We start from the raw sequence: 16,672 nt of genomic DNA on the forward strand, positions 1-16,672 counted from the left end.
TGGTAAAGTCACGTGCTGCACTCACCACCCTGCAGGTCACCACACTTCTCCCTCTGCTTCTCCGCTCACACCACTCCACTTGATAATCGCCTCCTCCCATCATCATCGTCGCCTCTTTTCCCGGAGCACTTCTAACAATTGTACTCATCTCACGAAGCGTGTTGCACTGTTATCTATTACAATTTTGACGGCGCTGCTGGTTGCTGCTGCCCGCGTCACCTTTTTGGGCCCGTGCTCCCGAACTGTGTTCAACAAAAGAAATGCAGCGAATGTTACACATTCCTGCGGAGGGAGCTGGTAGGAACGTTGGGTTGCTCGGTCAATGGCCAGGGTCAACGGCGGCGTGGTGTATTCCGCAAATATGCCCAACTGTGAGGGCAGGCACAAGCCGGCGTGAGTAGGTTAAACGTTGAGTTTTATAAGGGCACCACGGGGTGACCAGCCCCTCAACACCCATCCCCACCCCTCCCAGCCCCACCCTCCCCACCCAGCACCTCCCCACCCTCCCCACCCAGCCCCTCCCTGCACGACGGACACAATAATCCCCTGTGGGCTGGTGTAACCAGTAGGTTCCTACCAGTATTAACTACGCGAACAGGCGTCGTCCTGAGCGTGGCTCCACCTGGACGCGTCGCCTTCACGTGCTCCACCGTCACGTGCTGCCCATCCATCAGCGGTGGGAGGATGGACGGCCACACGGACTCGTCGGTGACGAGGTGAAGCCAAGAGTCGTTCTTGTAGGTTGAGAGTGGAACAGGAGAATAGGACTGGGGTGGGGGATTCAAACGATAGCCTCACCTACCACTGCTGCTGTATCCCACACTAAATGGCGATGATTTCTTGGGAGAGGTATAATTATTTATTGGTTGAATGGGTGACCCAATATGGTTCTGGGCAACATGGGTGAAGGTGGGAACGTGTGGACGGGAAGTAGTTGTTCAAGGGTGGCTTGGGTCGTGCTTCCTCTGCTGAGGTGCAGCGAACACGGCCCTTGAAACCGGTTGTGAAGGTAACGAGCGGAGGGGGGGGTGATCAAACTAAAAACGAAACTTTTTTATTTTACCAGGTAAGGCCCACGGAGCTGTGTAGCTCTTTTTCAGAAGCGACCCGGCCACAAATGACAGCTCAACGAAGTGGCTTATCGCCATGGAAATTTATAGTAGCCAAATACTCTAAACGCGTGGTCCTGATTCTAAATGGGGAGGAAAACCCGGAGGAACCGGGGAAAAATCCACGCGACTACCAAATATGCAGCAGGCCAGGTAGTTAATATCTCGCCACCGTGGCACCCTAAGGCAGAGACTCCCATGGAAGTGATCGCCCTGGAGGGGGAATGGGGGCGGTATATGCGGTGGGGCACAGGTGCGGCAGGGCGCTGGTGGAGATTTTCGTCCTAATGGGAGCCGCAACTCGGTACAGCAGCAGCTCGAGCCGAGTCTCGTAAATGAGTAGAGGCAGCCTCTTCTGGCGGGGTGAGACGAGGAGAGTGCACGCCACAAACGGACCTCGGCAGGACGACCTGGGAAGGTGTTGGCAGCCGACTAAACAACCCGGCGGCCGGTGCAGCTGAGCGCGCAGACAGAAGGTGGCGGCTGCCTTTGACGGGGCGAGGCCACGCCGGGGGGAATATCAGGAGGAGCCTGAGAGAGCTCGGGGCTGCCGTGGGATCGTGGTGGACTGTCTCGACGCCGCCGGTATCTCCGTGCCGTCTCTGCCTCCGTGCCGTCGTTGTTTGGGTGCTGTCCTAGCCCAAGTATCTGTTGTTATTCTAGCCCAGTACCGTATGCTAGTCATAGCTAAGTACTGTAGGATGTGAGTACATTATCTGCGCCCTTAATAAATAAAGAAGACGAAAAGTGTCTGAGAGTCATTGCACAGTGACCTCGCCAAAAGCCCACTGCAAGGATGACCGGAGTTTGCATGATGGTTTATTCCTTGACGAAATCGGCAAGGTGTTGCGATTCATTTGTGGCAAGCGCTTGTACAGTAATTGAAAGCTTTATTGCTCAAATACTTCCGTCTTGATACACGAGAGGTTAGTGTTGCTGGTCAAGATGCGACGATCTGACCCAGTGGCACCGTGGTCAGAACGCGCCTCTCACAATGTAGACATTAACACCCTGAGTCGCCCACACCCTTCCAGGACTTACACATTCAATTCCTGCAGAAGGGCTGGGGAGTGATTTAACCAATCCACCCCTCCTGAGGTTGGGGACGCTGGGTTGCAGACTGACACAGAGCGGCTCCCAGCATGCACCGCGTGGGCGGGGCGAGGGGCCCCGTGTGGCTCTATCGCCACTAGGGGGCGCTACAGCGGTGCCCCTCAAGTCTCGTGGCTGTGACTCGAACCAAGCCTCCCACGTGTATCGGGCAGCACGTGATGCACAGCTGAGGTATGTATCTAGAAAACAGCAGCGGTCCTCTCTGTGGAGGTGGCGCATTCAGCCCAAGGGGACGCGCGTTCCCGTGAGACGTCCGTGTAGTGATCGAGTACCACTACGTCGGTTTTCGCGGTTGTGCTTTATAGGTCCCGATTGTGATTTTTGGGTTGTGCTGCATGTTGTTGACACCCACACTCGCACACACGCACAGACACGCAGACTAACATACAGCAGCACAGTAAGTGGGCACGTAAGCCTGTCTGTTCAGCGGACTGTTACAGAGTAGTCTCGCCCAGGTGTGCTACAGGCTCACCACTTCGCGCGCAAGTGGTGAGCCCGTGTGCCCCGGCTGACGAAGCTCGTGATTCGTAACGTCGGCCGGCCCACATCAATCGCAGCCAGCATCCAGAAGAGAAGCTCCCAGTTCGTGGAGCGAAACATTGGACAACGCGAGGCACAGCCCGGAACGCGAGCGAGAGCGAGAGTAGTGACCGACGTCCGCGCGCCGTCCTCTACTGCGGCTCCGCAGACGCCGCTGCCGCGCTGCGCTCGAGCTGCCCCAGCAGCACGTGGGCCACGCGGCCGCAGTACGTGTGCGCCGCCTCGCCCATGGCGGCACGCGCCGGCGCCAGCAGCCCGGACTCGAGGTCGCCGCTGCCAAGGCGGTACTGCGCACGCACGCACGCACCGTGACGGTGTGAGGTTGAGGAGTGGCGGGGTCTTCACAGCGTCCGTGCCAGACGGGCCGCTGCACGCGCAGAGCATCTGCATTCAGGCGGGCAGGCCAGCAGAGAGGCTATCGAGTGTGCAGGAGGCGCACCATCAGCCAATGGCCGGTGGAGCGCTGGCACCCGGCTAAGAGGAGGAAACATTTAATGGGGGAGGTGAGGCCCCTTTAAAGAGCCTGCGCCAACCCACTTGGTTGCATGCAACAGAGTTGTGCAACTGCTCGCTCCGATGTGGACCCCAGCTTGAGGCTGCCCCTCAAAGAATGTATCCCTGTGCCCTGTTGCCAGCGTGCACGTGGCGCGGGCGTACTGGTGTGGTGGCCAAGAAGGTACGCACGTGCAGCAGCGCCTGGTAGATGGCGCGGAAGGCCGGCTGCTTGCCGTCGTGGTACACGCCGCGGTTGCCGTGCAGCACGGCCACGCCGTCGCGCTCGGCGCCGCCGCAGTTGCTGCCGTACATGCAGTGGTCGGGACGGAAGTTCCAGCGGCAATCGAAGACGTGCACCATCTCTGTGGGGCCGCGCGCGGCGCGGGGAGACGCGCATCAACCCGTGCGGCCCTTGTGCCGGGCCACTATTTAACCAGGCGGGGGCCCGTCGTGATGCCCGCCTCGTCGTTAAAGAGGAAACCGCAGCAGTGCGAAGGTCTTTAGTGACACAATTATACAGTTATGGTTAGGGTAGAAGGGCCTAGGCTGTGTTCCTGACTGAGCCGCCTTTCTACGTGGCGTTTGTAAGCTCTCTCCCTGTCTGCATGGGTTTCCTCTGGGCTCCCTGGTATTGGGCAAAACATCCCAGTGGTGAAAAATGTGCCTGAGAATTACTCAGTTGTGATCACACACACAACAGCAACATCGCCCCCTACTGCGAAAACATGGCAGGACCCTTCTGAAAAAAGGTCCTGTGACTCGGAGAGGCTTTCCTGATAAACCAGCATAATAAGAACAATAAATCCCCTTAATAATGAATATCCTTTTGTCAACCGACTGCTGGGTGAAGCCTTCCCTCTACCACGTGGGTCATGGAAGTTAACTGACCATACTTCACCGTGCTGCGCTGCCCTCTGCTGACAACACGGCCCCGGCGTTTCGCCTGGCGGTCCATCATCCAAACAGCGGTGACATCGCAGCTGTGAGTTGACGACTCCAACAGCGCCACACGGTCAAATTAAACGTAAACGAGAGGCCAAAAATAAACTACAGCTGCATCAATAAATAAACTTGCCGATTAAGCAGCCAGGATTGAGCAAATGCACCACCGACCTGATTTTCCGGTGTTTACAAACACGGCGCAGTCGCTCACCACCCGCGGTAGTGCCATCCGAGCCTGTTGGCGCACGCCCAGCAACCGCGAGCGCCAACGCTACAAACGACCACACCGCCCGCTGCCTCGTATGCCGACCTTCTGTCGGCGGCTCTTCAGCAAACGCTGTGCGGTTTTCTTTTCAATGCCAAAGCGAGGGCAGCGCCGCTGTACTTGCCAAAGCGCAGGTCCGACGGTGGTCGCGCGTGGGTGGAGGCCACAGAAACCCTCGATGCGCAGCGGCTCTGTCTGGCGACACGCTCCCACCCCGTTACTGATTCGGCGGGGGCCTCACCGGGGTTGTAGTGGAAGATGATGTTGAGCAGGTCCTGGTCGCCCCACGTGATGTTCAGCCGGTACTTGTTGTAGAGTGGCAGCAGCATCTCGCCCCAGGCCAGCGGCACGGCGCTCATGTCGTTCTGAGGGATCGCAAAAGACGGTTCGGTCCCTCGCAGCGACGCAATGTTGTTCCCAAACTTTAATCGCCATGATAACGTGAGTTACCATGCCTCCCCCGAACCTATTGGAGACCGACGGACAGAGTTAACGCATTAACCCACTCGACCTTACTTGGAAAGGATTCAGAAAGGCCGGCGCCGGACCGAGCGATCCCGGCTCCCACCTTAAACTGCGCGGTGCGCAGGCCTGCCAGATCCATGAGCATAACCCCGGAGTTGACCCCCGTGCGGCCCAGGTAGGGGTGGCGGCCGAAGCGGTTGTACCAGCCGATCTGCAGCAGCTCGTGCTCGGGCGCGAGGCCCGCGAGGCGCCAGGTCCCGAAGCGGCGACGCAGCGCCCACAGCTCGTCGACAGGCGCCAGGAAGAGCACGTCCGTGTCCACGTAGAGCAGCCAGCCCACGTGGGGCAGCAGCAGCTGCGGCAACACCACCACCACCATGCGCGGGAAGGGGGGGGGGCCTTTTGAGCAACGAGGCGGCGCTTGTCCCCTGTTACAGCCCTGAGCCAGTGGTGGACATTCCTCATGCCTATGGCAGGGGGCAAGTATGGCCAATGACAACCGCTGTTGGTTGTCTTTCCCATACGGTGGCGCTTGGGCAGTTAGACGTTAAATCGATTTTAAATTATTTCCAGCAGCAGTACTTGTTTTCCAGTAAGAATGAATTACGTTTCGTAACGCATTCTAACACTTGTTCAGTTGTACGTGTTTTAAATGTGATCAATGGGGACAGGCCTGAGGACATTACAACTGCAGTTCCGTGCTGTGCTGCTATACGCAATGTGGTTGTTATTGATCCCAAATGAGAACTTTCATTTCTAGGTCATGGTACACTAAAGACAAGCCCTGAAGCCGGACCACTTGACGCTGTGAGAGCCGACCAATCGTGCAAAGCTTTGAGCAGTAGCTGCAAACTATTTAACGGTAATGATTGGTCGGTGTGAAACTAATTTTGTGAGGGGCACGAAGAACGGTGTTTAACAATTCTTGAGACGATACCAAAGTGCCAGCGGCAGCAACTATCTCTGTACGAGTGGGTATCTACTTATTTCGTGCAATACCAAATAAAATCGCAGTGATGTCCGGTTCACATAAGCATCAAGGTAGTGAGTCCACCTACACGACAACCACTGATGACTTCCAAATAAAGTAGGTGGAAGTTATTTTAGCGTCCATGGAGATGATTGGCCAAGTCAACCACCCAACCTTCCCATTGCGGGCCGCTCGCTCAACCGCCAAGCCACCTGGCCGGGTCGTACGATGTACGGCATGACGGGTACAAATATTTCTCAATGTTGCAAATTATAATCCAACTCGATGAGGTGGGATATTTACGTTTTGGCCAAAATCGTTGAGCGAATCCAATTTACATTCTGTTGTAAACGGGGTCATAATTTGTACTGTGACCGGGTGTGGTGGTGAACATTGCCACCTACTGCCAGGTCCGACGCTCTGCAGTGAAGCCCAAAAAACATCGTCTCTTCCCGTGAACCATCGAACCGACCTCCGACCAGAATTTGAACTCGCAAGCTTCCAATCGCGAGGCGCTCGCTCCACCGCTGAGCGACGTGGCCAGACACGAGTCATCCCCCTACAGATGTAACCCCGACCGTCCCCCCACTGGGCCGGCAACGAAGATGAGTGCCGCCCTCCACTCCTGGGTCGACGTGCCATGGCGCGAGCGGCCTGGCGTCAGGAATTCTAAGTGCTCTCACGAGAGGCACAGGAGTGGCGTATCCTGCTGTGAAGCACCAGACGTTAGTCGTAAGTGTTGCCATCAAGCCGCCCATCCATATACATTTTATTAGCGTTCGAGGAGAACTGGGAAACGCTCTCTGGCGACGAACCGCTTTACAAAGCACTGGCTATTTATATAGAAACCCAATTGTTATGAAAATAAATATCGTATCGTGAGACGTGATATCGTGGCAACGCTGCTTGCGCCTTCAGGTTTCGCAGCAGCGAAGCGTCCGTGTCTCCAGGCCCTTACAGGCAGGAAGAGGCGTTGAGAGGCGCAGGGCTTAAAGAGTTTCCTCCAGGCGTCCGCGTTGTCGGCGGGGAAGGTGATTGGGTACAGCGAGAATGACAGCTTCCTCCGATACCGCAACGGCCACGCCAGCAGCTGAATGGGTGGGGAACGGACACGCACATTCACAAAACGGGGGTTTTCACAGCCACTCGGAGTCCGAGCAAGCTCTTCCCGGCTAGGCCACGTGTTGAGGCTGTCTTCTCTCAAGCTTTCGCCACGGACTGCTGTGGGCGCCTTCGGGAGTTGAGGTGAATATCCCCGCAGCAGTGCGCAGCAAAAGCTTGGCAGACGAGAAGTTCCACACGCGGCCAAACCGGGAAGACCACACTTAATAATAATTAAGTACATTTGCTAATTACGCCATTCCTATCGTGCAGGGCTAGCACGTAGACGCTGCTGTTTCACAGTTATAGCCTCCAATAGTTTTACAGCAGGAGGCGACGTTGCTGTGTAATCCCAATTTAGTGTGTTGCCGGTAGTTTTTGCCGGTAATTTGGATAAGGACGCCGGCACACAATGGCACTCATTTTGGATGACATTGGAGGATGTCTAACATCCACCGTGAATCAGACAGCGGTTAATATACCCACAGTAGTAACCAGGGTGACCTGTCGGATTCAATTCGCAAAAGTCTAACAAGCGGCAGAGGCGCTACCACTGGGCTACGCCACCATGCTGGAGGAGATGACTCCCCGTTTAACTTCGCGCACTGCTCAGGCGAGCGTCATTGAGAGACAACACGGCACACGACGGGTGTATTGTGACCAGCACCGCGCACAAGGTGGTGGTGCGGCTAGAACCACAGACACAACAAGGTGGTGGTGTAGCCGGCACCACAGACACGACAAGGTGGTGGTGTAGCCGGCACCACGCATTCCGGCCCTGCTGTGCGTTCACCTGCTCCCGAAAGCCGGCGTGCAGTTCGTCCTCTGCGAAGATGTGCGCATGCAGGCGTGCACGGCTGAAGAGCGCTGCGGACTTGAGCATGACCATGGTCTCCTCGAGGCGAGCGCCGCACGCCACCACCGCCAGCTGCAGCGCCTCGGCCACGCTCCCTCCACGCGTACACCTACACAACGACGAGCGCAGTCGCACGCCCACGCGACAACAAGCACGGTCACACACCCACACAACAAGTGTGGTCGCACACCCACACAACAAGTGCAGCCGCACACCCATGTGACGAAAAGCACAGTCGCACACCCACACAAGTGCAGTCGCACACCCACGCGATGACAAGCGCGGCCGCATACCGTCCTAACGCCTGCCAAGCAACCGTCCACCCACGCCACCCCCCAAGCGGGCCGATCGTCGCTACCCTTGTTTACCCAGGGAAGCCTCGCCGAGTCTCAACGCTTTTTGGGGAGGGTCCTGCCAAGTTTTCGCAGAATGGGGGGCGATGTTGCTGCTGTGTGTCATCCCAACTGAGTAATATGCCTTTTCAATATTAAGGCGCATTGGCCAAGACCACTTACATTCTAGTGTTTAGTTATGGGGGGGAATTGGAGAAGCCAGAGGAAACCAGTGCAGGACAGGGGAAGAACACACAAACTCCACACAGAAAGGTGCTCGAGGTTGGGAATCAAACCCAGGCACTTGTTGCTGCGAGGCACAAGTGTCACCGCTGCATCGCCCAATCTACTGACACGATTCCAGGTCGTCACGAGATTTCAGGCTCATTTATTTTGTCCCGTTCTATCGCCTTATCTTACAGGCCATGTAGGAGGAGAGGAGGAGAGGACGACGCAAGATCAATTGGATGACAAATGTGATGACACCGACAGATAAACCGGTGCAGCCGATGCTGACGGGACCGTGCGAGGGACGGGCAAGCGTGGAGAGCGCTGACGGCCGTTGCGGACTGACGATGAGATATAATATCCCGTAGCGTTTATATTGTCAATCTCGCTAGTTTTTCTAAGGGTGCATATTACTGCAATGCGATTTGAATTCAAATTTCAATATTGATCAATAATTATGTGCAGGGTTCGATGCATATATTGAGCATCAAAATAGATTTTAATTGAATCACTGATGCATTGCGTGTTTATTGTTTTCAGGTCAATGGTGCAACATTGGAGATGATTGACATTTGAGGATGGCGCACAAACAACTCTAGGCTTTGTAATATCGGTGGACATTATCTGGCATTCCATGGCAGGATTAGGTAATAAATGTGCAAGTTCAGATAGCACATGGCAAGAAAGCACTGTATATGCCATCAGCCATAGGTTGCCGTGGGTTGGGTACATGTGAAGGAGGGAAGAGGGCAGGTTAGACGGATCGTAGTGGCATTCAAAGGTCGGCGACCATGGGAAAGATCTGAAGGCAACAGATTGTGGGATATTGCAGTTTGTCTTTGGAGCTCTGCAAGGATGGGATCCAGCGATGGTGAGGTGCTTGCACGGCCTACGCCTCTTGAGGGTTTGACCCTGACTCGAGTTCACAGCATTCCAAAATAAAATTTTAAAAATGAATTAAAAAAAAAAACACGCTTTAATGAAATGTACCATACTCGTAATGGCAGAACTCCACGACTCCTGGAAGTGGCCCCGCAGCTTGCCATAACGTAAGGGACCGTGGTGATTTACAGGCAACGTGAGTTGAGCGTGGACAATTAGACCCGTAAAAAATACAGTTTAAAAATTTAAATTTTTAATTTTTAATGATAGAATATAGTATTGTCATCAGTATGACATAAGTATACCAAGTTTGCAGTCGATACGGCATTGGGAAGACAGTTGAAATTGAGTTACAAGATTTGAGGATATGACAACAAGACAGAGTGAGTTAAATAAAAGCGTGTAAAATGTTCAAAAATATATATTTTTTACGTTTAATGATAGAATATAGTATTGTTATCAGTATGACATACATATACCAAGTTTGCAGTCGATAGCAAATTGGGAAGTGGGTAAAAATTGAGTTACAAGTGTTTTTAAGGATACGACAACAGACGGAGTGAGTTAAATAAAAGCATGTAAATAAAAATGCAGTTGTGTGGTTTGCAGTTGCGAGTGCCTCTGTTGTCAATCAGTTGGGCCACCTTTTTGCCGATTCCCAGAAGCAATCAGCCCCACTCATGTCTTCAGGAAGCATCCAGTAGGGGTTCCACCAGCTCTGCTGGCTGTCACACCTAGACGGACAAAGAGGCAGTGTTAATTGCAGCAATGAGTGAATTTAGACTGAACCATTAAGACAACCATAAAGGTATCCGTGAGCACATTGGCAAGAATGCTGCGTGGACACACACCCACTATCTATACAGGACTAAATCCGCTCCAGACATCGACATTACACACCACGGGACCCCCCTGCAAGCCAATATCATCCCGTTTGTGACTGGTGGTCACCCATCTAAGCACTATGCAGGCACAGAGCCTGCTTAGATTTCTGACGATATTGACTTTATTCCTGGCTTTTTGTCAGAATATTAACTCCATGTGTAGTAATAAGCGAATGACACAGGTTCGTGGTAATTATCAATAACCACTGCACACCAAAGGTGCTTAGTAAAGTCAGTTTAACAACACGTAGGCTTTCGCGACCAACATCATCCATAAACGAGGTTTTCTGGGTTAGATCGCGTAAATATATCAATGTGCCGTTAAAACCCGGGGTGGCAACGTAGTTTGTTGAGCATCCGCGCCTTGTTTACGGTTCAACTCCAACGGCCGCCCTGGTCATTCATTCCTCGATCGTACCTCGCGCCGTCTGCTCCACAGCTGACGTTAAAAGACCGACCCCGTGACGGAATTCGCAAGAGTTGGCCACTGTGTGCCGGGGTACGCGTTTGCCAAATTGCTAAATTTCACCGCAAGCTTCTCAATTGGGATTCTACACCCACTGCAGCAATCGTCGCCCGCTAGCGGCACATTCATGTCCCCAGGTCGCTCTTGCAAATGAGTCTCTGTTAGAGTTCTCACCTAACCCGATTAAACACAACCACACCTGAACACTACGCCAGCACTGCGATGACTCCACACAGAGTGACCACCACACAGAGTGACCACCACCACCACTACAGAGTGACCACCAGTACACAGAGTGACCACCACCACTACACAGTGACCACCACCACCAGTACACAGAGTGACCACCACTACACAGTGACCACCACCACACAGAGTGACCACCACCACCACGCAGTGACCACCACCACCACTACACAGAGTGACCACCACCCCCACACAGAGTGACCACCACTACACAGAGTGACCACCACCACTACACAGAGTGACCACCACCACCACACAGAGTGACCACCACTATACAGAGTGACCACCACCACCACACAGAGTGACCACCACCACCACTACACAGAGTGACCACCACCACCACACAGAGTGACCACCACCACTACACAGAGTGACCACCACCACTACACAGAGTGACCACCACCACTACACAGAGTGACCACCACCACTACACAGAGTGACCACCACCACCACACAGAGTGACCACCACCACTACACAGAGTGACCACCACCACCACACAGAGTGACCACCACCACTACACAGAGTGACCACCACCACTACACAGAGTGACCACCACTACACAGAGTGACCACCACCACCACCACACAGAGTGACCACCACCACCACACAGAGTGACCACCACCACTACACAGAGTGACCACCACCACACAGAGTGACCACCACCACCATCACACAGAGTGACCACCACCACCACTACACAGAGTGACCACCACCACCACTACACAGAGTGACCACCACCACCACCACACAGAGTGACCACCACCACCACTACACAGAGTGACCACCACCACCACTACACAGTGACCACCACCACCACACAGAGTGACCACCACTACACAGAGTGACCACCACCACCATCACACAGAGTGACCACCACCACCACTACACAGAGACCACCACCACTACACAGAGTGACCACCACCACCACCACTACACAGTGACCACCACCACTACACAGAGTGACCACCACCACCACTACACAGTGACCACCACCACCACTACACAGAGTGACCACCACCACCATCACACAGAGTGACCACCACCATCACACAGAGTGACCACCACCACCACACAGAGTGACCACCACTACACAGAGTGACCACCACCACCATCACACAGTGACCACCACTACACAGAGTGACCACCACCACCACTACACAGTGACCACCACCACCACTACACAGAGTGACCACCACCACTACACAGTGACCACCACCACTACACAGAGTGACCACCACCACACAGAGTGACCACCACCACCACTACAGAGTGACCACCACCACCACTACAGAGTGACCACCAGTACACAGAGTGACCACCACCACTACACAGTGACCACCACCACCAGTACACAGAGTGACCACCACTACACAGTGACCACCACCACCACTACACAGAGTGACCACCACCACGCAGAGTGACCACCACCACCACTACACAGAGTGACCACCACCACCACACAGAGTGACCACCACTACACAGAGTGACCACCACCACCACCACACAGAGTGACCACCACTACACAGAGTGACCACCACCACCACCACCACTACACAGAGTGACCACCACCACCACCACCACTACACAGAGTGACCACCACCACCACACAGAGTGACCACCACTATACAGAGTGACCACCACCACCACACAGAGTGACCACCACCACCACTACACAGAGTGACCACCACCACCACACAGAGTGACCACCACCACCACACAGAGTGACCACCACCACTACACAGAGTGACCACCACCACTACACAGAGTGACCACCACCACCACACAGAGTGACCACCACCACTACACAGAGTGACCACCACCACCACACAGAGTGACCACCACCACTACACAGAGTGACCACCACCACACAGAGTGACCACCACCACCATCACACAGAGTGACCACCACCACCACTACACAGAGTGACCACCACCACCACCACACAGAGTGACCACCACCACCACTACACAGAGTGACCACCACCACTACACAGAGTGACCACCACCACCACACAGAGTGACCACTACCACCACACAGAGTGACCACCACCACACAGAGTGACCACCACCACCATCACACAGTGACCACCACTACACAGAGTGACCACCACCACCACTACACAGAGTGACCACCACCACCACTACACAGTGACCACCACCACACAGAGTGACCACCACTACACAGAGTGACCACCACCACCATCACACAGAGTGACCACCACTACACAGAGTGACCACCACCACCACTACACAGAGTGACCACCACCACCACTACACAGTGACCACCACCACTACACAGAGTGACCACCACCACCACCACTACACAGTGACCACCACCACTACACAGAGTGACCACCACCACCACTACACAGTGACCACCACCACCACTACACAGAGTGACCACCACCATCACACAGAGTGACCACCACCACCACACAGAGTGACCACCACCACCACACAGAGTGACCACCACCACCACACAGAGTGACCACCACCACCACACAGAGTGACCACCACCACTACACAGAGTGACCACCACCACTACACAGAGTGACCACCACCACCACACAGAGTGACCACCACCACTACACAGAGTGACCACCACCACCACACAGAGTGACCACCACCACTACACAGAGTGACCACCACCACAACACAGAGTGACCACCACCACACAGAGTGACCACCACCACCATCACACAGAGTGACCACCACCACCACTACACAGAGTGACCACCACCACCACCACACAGAGTGACCACCACCACCACTACACAGAGTGACCACCACCACTACACAGAGTGACCACCACCACCACACAGAGTGACCACTACCACCACACAGAGTGACCACCACCACACAGAGTGACCACCACCACCATCACACAGTGACCACCACTACACAGAGTGACCACCACCACCACTACACAGAGTGACCACCACCACCACTACACAGTGACCACCACCACACAGAGTGACCACCACTACACAGAGTGACCACCACCACCATCACACAGAGTGACCACCACTACACAGAGTGACCACCACCACCACTACACAGAGTGACCACCACCACCACTACACAGTGACCACCACCACTACACAGAGTGACCACCACCACCACCACTACACAGTGACCACCACCACTACACAGAGTGACCACCACCACCACTACACAGTGACCACCACCACCACTACACAGAGTGACCACCACCACCACACAGAGTGACCACCACCACCACACAGAGTGACCACCACCACCACACAGAGTGACCACCACCACCACACAGAGTGACCACCACCACTACACAGAGTGACCACCACCACTACACAGAGTGACCACCACCACCACACAGAGTGACCACCACCACTACACAGAGTGACCACCACCACCACACAGAGTGACCACCACCACTACACAGAGTGACCACCACCACTACACAGAGTGACCACCACCACCACACAGAGTGACCACCACCACTACACAGAGTGACCACCACCACCACACAGAGTGACCACCACCACTACACAGAGTGACCACCACCACCACACAGAGTGACCACCACCACCACACAGAGTGACCACCACCACTACACAGAGTGACCACCACCACACAGAGTGACCACCACCACCATCACACAGAGTGACCACCACCACCACTACACAGAGTGACCACCACCACCACCACACAGAGTGACCACCACCACCACTACACAGAGTGACCACCACCACCACCACACAGAGTGACCACCACCACCACACAGAGTGACCACCACTACACAGAGTGACCACCACCACCATCACACAGTGACCACCACTACACAGAGTGACCACCACCACTACACAGTGACCACCACCACTACACAGAGTGACCACCACCACCACTACACAGTGACCACCACCACTACACAGAGTGACCACCACCACACAGAGTGACCACCACCACCACACATAGTGACCACCACCACCACACAGAGTGACCACCACTACACAGAGTGACCACCACCACCATCACACAGAGTGACCACCACCACTACACAGTGACCACCACCACTACACAGAGTGACCACCACCACCACCACTACACAGTGACCACCACCACTACACAGAGTGACCACCACCACCACTACACAGTGACCACCACCACCACTACACAGAGTGACCACCACCACCATCACACAGAGTGACCACCACCACACAGAGTGACCACCACCACCACCACGCAGAGTGACCACCACCACCACCACCACCACGCAGAGTGACCACCACCACCACTACACAGAGTGACCACCACCACCACACAGAGTGACCACCACCACACAGAGTGACCACCACCACCACCACTACACAGAGTGACCACCACACAGAGTGACCACCACCACTACACAGAGTGACCACCACCACACAGAGTGACCACCACCACACAGTGACCACCACCACCACTACGCAGAGTGACCACCACACAGAGTGACCACCACCACTACACAGAGTAACCACCACCATCACACAGAGTGACCACCACCATCACACAGAGTAACCACCGTTACCGTCGTCTCCACGGCGTCCCGCGCGCTGCCCGCCGCTCGGATAGATTCGCCGCCGGCGAGGAGCCACCCTCCGCGGCAGCGCGAGGACATCGCTCCGAGGCCCCAACCGCGGACACCGCGACCACCACCACCGCCGCCGCCGCCGCGAGCGACAGCTGCAGCAGTGGAGAGAGCAAGGCGGGTGTCGCCGCGCGCACGCCGCGCCGCATGTTTGCTACACCGGCCTCATGGTGGTGCAGGGGGTGGGGGGGGGGCGCAGGGGCCACGCTCGGCACGGCTGGGCGCAATCAGTGCCGTGGCCTCTACACGAGACGCGCATGGGGGGAGTGGGGGGGAGGGGTGGGGGGGTGAGTGGTGGGGGGAGATTGGTGGGGGGGAGGGGTGGGGGGGAGGGGTGGGGGGAGGGGTGGGGGTGATGGTGGGGGGAAGGGGGATTGGTGGTGGGAGGGGTGGGGGGAGTGTTGGGGGGAAGGAGTGGGGGTGAGTGGTGAGGGGGAGTGGTGGGGGGGAGTGGTGGGGGGGAGGGGTGAGTGGTGGGGGGGAGGGGTGAGTGGCGGGGGGGAGGGGTGAGTGGTGGGGGGGAGGGGTGGGGGGGAGGGGTGGGGGGAGGGGTGGGGGTGAGTGGTGGGGGGGAGGGGAATTGGTGGTGGGAGGGGTGGGGGAGTGTTGGGGGGAAGGAGTGGGGGTGAGTGGTGAGGGGGAGTGGTGGGGGGGAGGGGTGAGTGGCGGGGGGGAGGGGTGAGTGGTGGGGGGAGGGGTGGGGGGGAGGGGTGGGGGGAGGGGTGGGGGTGAGTGGTGGGGGGGAGGGGTGGGGGGAGGGGTGGGGGTGATGGTGGGGGGAAGGAGTGGGGGTGAGTGGTGAGGGGGAGTGGTGGGGGGGAGTGGTGGGGGGGGAGGGGTGAGTGGTGGGGGGGAGGGGTGAGTGGCGGGGGGGAGGGGTGAGTGGTGGGGGGGAGGGGTGGGGGGGAGGGGTGGGGGGAGGGGTGGGGGTGAGTGGTGGGGGGGAGGGGAATTGGTGGTGGGAGGGGTGGGGGGAGTGTTGGGGGGAAGGAGTGGGGGTGAGTGGTGAGGGGGAGTGGTGGGGGGGAGGGGTGAGTGGCGGGGGGGAGGGGTGAGTGGTGGGGGGAGGGGTGGGGGGGAGGGGTGGGGGGAGGGGTGGGGGTGAGTGGTGGGGGGGAGGGGTGGGGGGAGGGGTGGGGGTGATGGTGGGGGGAAGGGGGATTGGTGGTGGG

The 16,672-nt window shown here is 56.3% G+C and overlaps 1 pseudogene across 1 annotated transcript; it reads right to left on the reverse strand.

Annotated features, from left to right (window-relative positions):
- Positions 1-1,979: 1,979 nt before the first annotated feature.
- On the reverse strand, positions 1,980-15,759 carry LOC144945549 (glucoside xylosyltransferase 1-like; annotated as a pseudogene). Its single transcript, XR_013639685.1, has 8 exons — positions 15,441-15,759; positions 9,943-10,032; positions 7,794-7,965; positions 6,858-6,989; positions 5,033-5,284; positions 4,706-4,829; positions 3,447-3,619; positions 1,980-3,049 (listed from the first exon to the last, which is right to left on the reverse strand). The product of XR_013639685.1 is annotated as a glucoside xylosyltransferase 1-like (transcript).
- Between the last annotated feature and the right edge of the window lie 913 nt (positions 15,760-16,672).

The sequence above is a fragment of the Lampetra fluviatilis genome, chromosome 38, assembly GCF_964198595.1.
Source record: "Lampetra fluviatilis chromosome 38, kcLamFluv1.1, whole genome shotgun sequence".
NCBI classification, from domain to species: domain Eukaryota; kingdom Metazoa; phylum Chordata; class Hyperoartia; order Petromyzontiformes; family Petromyzontidae; genus Lampetra; species Lampetra fluviatilis.